Here is a 6,379-nt window from a genome sequence, read left to right on the forward strand (position 1 = left end):
GGCGAAGACCCTGCTGAGTTCCTTTCTCCCGTTTCCCACTTAAGTTAGAATCATCAGGCACTTTTGTTTCAGCTATCCTAAACACTTCATAGATCACAAAACATTTCAGGTTAAGAAATAAGACTGTTTTAGACATCAAACTGCTTTGGGGAAGCATTTGGAACAACCAAAGTTCTAATACAGCTCTGGTGGGCGTCCGTGAGGTTATTTTTTTTATTATTTTTTTGCAGGTTGTATAGGTTTATTTTTCCAATACCACAAGAGCAGTGATGAGGTTTTAAAAACAGTCCAGGATCATGCACTTGTGTTGATCACCTGCTCCCATGACATCCCGCCATTTTAATTCCAAGTGTGTGTCCAGCAGAAACGCTCCTGAAGGTACACACAGGAGCTGCCACGGCTCCACGGCTGATAAACCAGAACTAGGAGCAGCCAGTGTGTTGGCTGGTGCTCACACATGTGATGGGCTGTGAGATGGCAAGACGTGACAGGACGTGATGGTGACGGTGGGCAGCGATGGTGGTGTACTTTTGCTCTACCTCACATGAAAGACTGAACTGCAGTGTTGTGTCACAGAAGCAGTGCAGGAGAGTGACCCAGGTTCTGTTCCTATAGAGTCGAAAGACAGGCCACATGGAGCTGTGGCATCCAGGTCAGGGCCGAGGCCTCCTCTGGACTGGTCAGGTGGCTTGGTGTCTAAGAAAAGCAGACTGTGAGGGAAAAATTTCTTCCCAGAAGACGGCAGATCTCCCCTGAAGTTAAGATGGCCTTGTCGGAAGCCCAAGTGTCATGTAAGGATGGACCAAGGTGTTGGCCGTGAACCCCACGTGACCTCTGCTCCGACAGCTGCCCTCCTGAGCACCAAGTGCGCTGCAGGACATGGGGCCTGTCACACTGCCCTGCAACATGCCCCTGCACCCCATCCAAGCCCTGCGCCCCCTCCAAGCCCTGCGCCCCCTCCAAGCCCTGTGCCCCCTCCAAGCCCTTCACCCCCTCCAAGCCCTGCACCCCCTCCAAGCCCTGCACCCCCTCCAAGCCCTGTGCCCCCTCCAATCCTTCCAAGCCCTGTGCCCCCTCCAATCCATGTGCCCCTTCCAAGCTCTGTGTCCCCTCCAAGCCCTGCACCCCCTCCAAGCCCTGCGCCCCCTCCAAGCCCTGCACCCCCTCCAAGCCCTGCACCCCCTCCAAGCCCTGCACCCCCTCCAAGCCCTGCGCCCCCTCCAAGCCCTTCACCCCCTCCAAGCCCTGTACCCCCTCCAAGCCCTGCACCCCCTCCAATCCATGTGCCCCTTCCAAGCCCTGTGTCCCCTCCAAGCCCTGCGCCCCCTCCAAGCCCTGCGCCCCCTCCAAGGCCTGAGTCCCCTCCAAGCCCTGGGCCCCTCCAAGCCCTGTGCCCCCTCCAAGCCCTGTACCCCCTCCAAGCCCTGTGCCCCCTCCAAGCCCTGTGCCCCCTCCAAGCCCTGTGCCCCCTCCAAGGCCTGTGCCCTCTCCAAGCCCTGCGCCCCCTCCAAGCCCTTTACCCCTTCTAAGCCCTGCACCCCTCCAAGCCCTGCGCCTATCTCCATGCCTCATACAAAGCCAGATGCCGTGGACATCCCCGATGGAGCAAGTGTGTCTGAAGGGATGCTGGACAGGGCTGGGGCCACGAGGGCCCTGAGGTTTCCATGGCTCATAGGGGCTGCCTGCAGCCAGCAGGGACTGGGCACCAGGCGGGGTCTGGGTCTTCTGTGAGCCTGATAAAGGTCTGTAGGAAGGACGTGTCCTGGCCAGGTCAGTCACTGTGTGACCCTCCCCAAACTCAGGCTCTGGATTAGAGGGGAGTTGAGCCTTCAGAGTGCACTTACTGTAGAACCCCCACCCCCAAGCCAGGGTGGGCGTGTGGGACCACCAACGGCCACCAGGACCCTCTGTCCCACATGCTGTTATCAACAGCAGCATCATCCAAGGGAAGCTTAAGCTAGGTCCAAAGTCCTGGGAAAACCAGTCAGCACACTTCAGGCTGACCGCTTCCCTTCTGTGTGATGGATTGTGTTCACTGAAGCAGGGAGCCCCCAAGGAGGCAGCAGATAAACGGAGTCATAAGGAGCCCCGGAAAACACCACAGTACTGAAGACACGCAGCCACCGATTCCTTTGAGGACAGCAATGGAGACAAAGCTGAAGTCTCTTGGAACTCCTGGCTGAGCAGGGCTGGCCTTGGCCGGACAACGAAATCAGCATCTGCTGAAGGGTGCTCAGGTGGCCCCACGCTCCTGTGGAAGGGTGCTCCAGGTGGCCCCACGCTCCTGTGGAAGAGTGCTCCAGGACCTCCCTCGGACGCCGCCCCACATGTGCCTTTTCCAGGAGGGTGAGGAGGAAGACTGGGAGTTGAGGACAGGGTTAGCTGCTGTCAGCGGCTGGACTGCTCTGGGGAGGGCGCAGGTGGCATCAGAGGCAGACGGGCACTCCTGGGTGTCGCTGGAGCACCCTTTCCTTACGGAGCACACTTTCTGATAATTATTTCCTTTCGATCCACGATGCAGTGATGGCCTGTGGTGAGCTGGGGTCTATACACCGTGAAGCTCTGAGTTCTACTCTCCCGGGAGGAGCTGGCTGGGCTCAGCCAGTGCGCTCACCTGGCCCCCTGAGAGGGCACTGTGCAGTCTCAGGTCCACGTGGAGTGTCCTGCCGAGTGCCTCCCGGACCCTCGATGGCCTTCAGTGCTCTCTTGTTTCTCCGTCTGCTCCACGGGGAACCCTCTCTGCTACCTCTCTACCTGCACATCTTCCTGGGTACTGTTTCTGCTCTGGTAGAATACGAGAAATTACACTTCAACCAAAGTAGAACATTTTGGACAGAAAAAATCGTCACAGTGTATATTTTTTATATAACAGACATTACATATATACTATCAAGTTATTTAAATGGTAGTGGGGTGATCTAAAAGGTGGCTTTGAATTCTCTAGTGTGTGAGACACAGATAAGTGTGTCAGTGATTTTTAAACCTGTTTTGAAAAAGCAGTGGAAGGTGATTGTAGCTTGAAACAGCTGGAGGGGCATTGCTGCAGAGGGGAGGGCTGGGCTGCTCACCCACGGGCCCTCGCACTGCCTGGATTGGCCTCCCACCTTAGGGCTCGGCAGGCCACACGTGGAACACTCCCCCATCTGACATGAGATCCATCTGAGAAACACGTCAACTGCCTGGGACCCTCAGCTGCCCCTGGCTTGGAGGTGGGGGCACCTCTCCTTGGGCCCCAGGAGGTGGGCCAGTTAGTGACCAGTGCCCTTCAGTAGACACCATGACTGCTGCTCAGTGAGCACCACAGGTGGGGGTACCTCATGCGCATTCCTTTATGTGTCTGATGCCTCTGCAGCCTAGAGGTCCCTGGGGACAGATGCACTTTGTTGCTTTCAACTTTGGGTCTCAGGGCTCAGTGCGGGACTGACATTTGGAGGGCACTCGGTTGTTTGCAGTAGATCTTGAGGCTGGTGCAGTGGTGCACACCTGTGTTCCCAGCTGCTTGCTTGGGAGGAGGCAGGAGGATTTCTTGAGCCCACGAGTTAGAAACCAGCCTAAGCAACATAGTGAAACCCCTACTAAAAGAATAAAATAAATAAAATAAAGCTATCTCAAGAAGAAATTATCTCTGAAAATCTTTAACATCTGTGGTTATTCCAGAGAGTCCCAGGTCTGTGTGCTTGACGCGGCCCCAGGTGAGGGAGCTGCCCCACCTGCGTCCAGGGAGCAGGTCTGTGTTCTGAGGCTTCTGGTTGCCTTGCTCTGCTGTGTTCTCTGCTGCTGCAAAGAGGGGGCTCTGCCGCAGCAGATGGCGCTCCTCCCCAAGCACAGCTCTGGCTTCGGGAGGACACCCAGCTGCTGTATCGTACCAACAGGCCTGGGTGCTGCTTCTGTGGGGCTGGGCTGCCCACAGGGAGGGGCCAACTCACCAGATGCAAGCTGTGCCCAGCTGGGGCTGGCCTGTGGAGCGGCTGCCTGGAACCGCTGCCCTGCCGCGTGGCAGCCCCTGCTGGAGAGGAAGTGCTGCTGGTGCCTGCCTTTCTGAACTAATAGCCAGGCTGGGCAGGACTCCTGCTGCCCTTCGCTCTCCACGGAGACAAGAACAACCCAGTTTCCAGCCTCAGGCAGTATGGAAAGGGTAGATGGCTTTGCTGACGTGACCTCTGGTGTGTGTCATCTCAGTCTCTCAGTGCCTAATTCCCAGACCCGTGATGTGGCAAGAGCCGAGTGGCAGCCTTGTTCCTTTGTCACGGAGCTGGGACCCTCTTGATGTGCGGAAAAGGAGGAGGGCGGCCCACCCCAGCGAGGGGCCCTCTGTGCCGCACAGTACCCTTCATTAAAAATCGCCGAGGAAGCTGGATTCTGAGTGCTCTTTTTGCCCTATCTCCACTTCGAAGGACTGTGTGATACAGCTTCATTAAAATTAATAAGCACTGGCCACCCTGCTGTGAGCTGCTGCCTGCCGCCCCGTGTACATGGGTGTCTGCTGGACAACTCTGAGGCACCCTGCTTTTCTTTGCGGAGTGGGGTAGAGGACAGCACAGCACATACCCCCAGCGTTTGGGGCGCCGCTCCTCAGCTCAGAGGCCTAGGCTCTTCGTGTGCTGGGTGCTGCCAGGGTGCAGTGGGAGAGCCGTGTCTGGGTCTTGCCAAAAGCTGGCTGCCATCTGCAGCAGCCTGAAGACCTTCCTGGAGGCAGAGGGTGGGGAGCTCTCTGTGGGGTCCACTCTCCTGGGCAACCGTACCACCGCTCTGCTCGGGGTCAGCCCCCAATGGGTGTTTTCCAGTAACACCCATCTGCTATAGAAGAGGTCCGGCTGCCACAGAGAGAGGAGTGTTGGCAAGCTCTGGGCTCTCATGGCCCTCACCCTCTCCTCTTCCTCAACACAACCACACCACAGGAAGTTCCTATCAGGTTCACAGCTCACAGCAGCAGCAGGTCCCAGAACAGCCCAGGGGGAGGTGTAGGTTCAAACCAGCTCTGTGCTTGTGAGCTTTACAGCCTTGGATTGTGTAAGGATCAAGGGTAGGCCTCTGCACATGCATTGTGCTCTGCGTGTGGTGTGTATGTGCACCATACATGCATGTGTGTGGCATATACTGCCATGCATGTATGTTTGTACAAAAACAAGTGTGTGTTTGCACAAATATGTGTCAGTATTTGTGTTGGTATGTGTGTGTCTATGTCCACATCTAAGTGCATATATAGTGTTTTATGTTCATGGATGCATAGACACACACATAGGTACCTGTATAGAGTATGTGAGGTGTCTGTATATGTAGTGTATGTGTATTTGTTTTTGCATGTATGTTTGTATGAATGCATAAATGTGCATAGCATGCCTGTGTGCACAAGTATGTTTGTGTGTATGTATGCATACATGTGTACACATGTCTCTAAATACGTGTTTGTTTATGTGTAATGGTGTGCATATGTACGCACCCGTATATATGTCTGTGTATATTCACATAGCATATGTGTGTATAGAATGTCTATGTGCACACAGATAGTGTATGTGTATGTCTGTGTCTATGTGTGCAAGTGTATATTATGAATTTTTTGTATTTACGTATGTATGTACATATACATACGAATGCATGTGTTTATATGTTTGTATTTGTGCATGTGCATGTATATGTGCATGCTTGCATGCAGATATGATTGTATATTTATCACATGAGGTTACATTTGTATAGGCATATTTGTATGGATGATGTGTATGTATGCCTGTATGTGTGTGTGTATGCCCACACAGAGTATGTGTGCACACATGCTCATATATGTGCAGTGTGTGTATGCATACAAGCACATACATGTCTAGCACACGTGTGCATGTGGGAGAAGGTGACATGTGCACACGATGCATGCTTATATGTGTATATCATGCATGAACATGTCTCTATGCATACATGTATGCCAAGTGTGCATGCACACACGTGTGTGGTTATATATGCACAGTGTGCAGATATGTCTGTGTGTGGGTTTACAGTGTGTGCCTGCGTGTACAGTGTACATAGGTGTGTGCACATGTACATCCACATCCAGTGTGGGTGTCTGTGTGTGAGTATTGCCCAGTGAGGCCCTCGGCAGAGGCTTGGTGAGTGGCAGCTCTTCTCCATTGGTTAGATCAGAGCAGGACTGGGATGAGGTGGTAGCTGTTCATGGTCTGATAAGTCTGTCCACTCTTTGGTCCACCCTGCCCCCAAAGTCCTTCCTTTGAGTGTGACCAGGTCTTTTCCTGTCTGTAGGTCTAAGCTGTGGGTGTGGGGCAGGAGGAACCAGAGGGGCCAGGAGAAAGAGGGCCGCCCAGGGGCTGTCCCACTGCCTCTGCCCCGTGTCCTCAGCCATGGCTGACACAGAAAGGCAGGTTCTGTGGGGCTT

Source organism: Marmota monax, unplaced genomic scaffold (assembly GCF_021218885.2).
Source record: "Marmota monax isolate L192 unplaced genomic scaffold, Marmota_monax_Labrador192_F-V1.1 WCK01_AAM20220418_F8-fsc01045, whole genome shotgun sequence".
NCBI lineage: Eukaryota > Metazoa > Chordata > Mammalia > Rodentia > Sciuridae > Marmota > Marmota monax.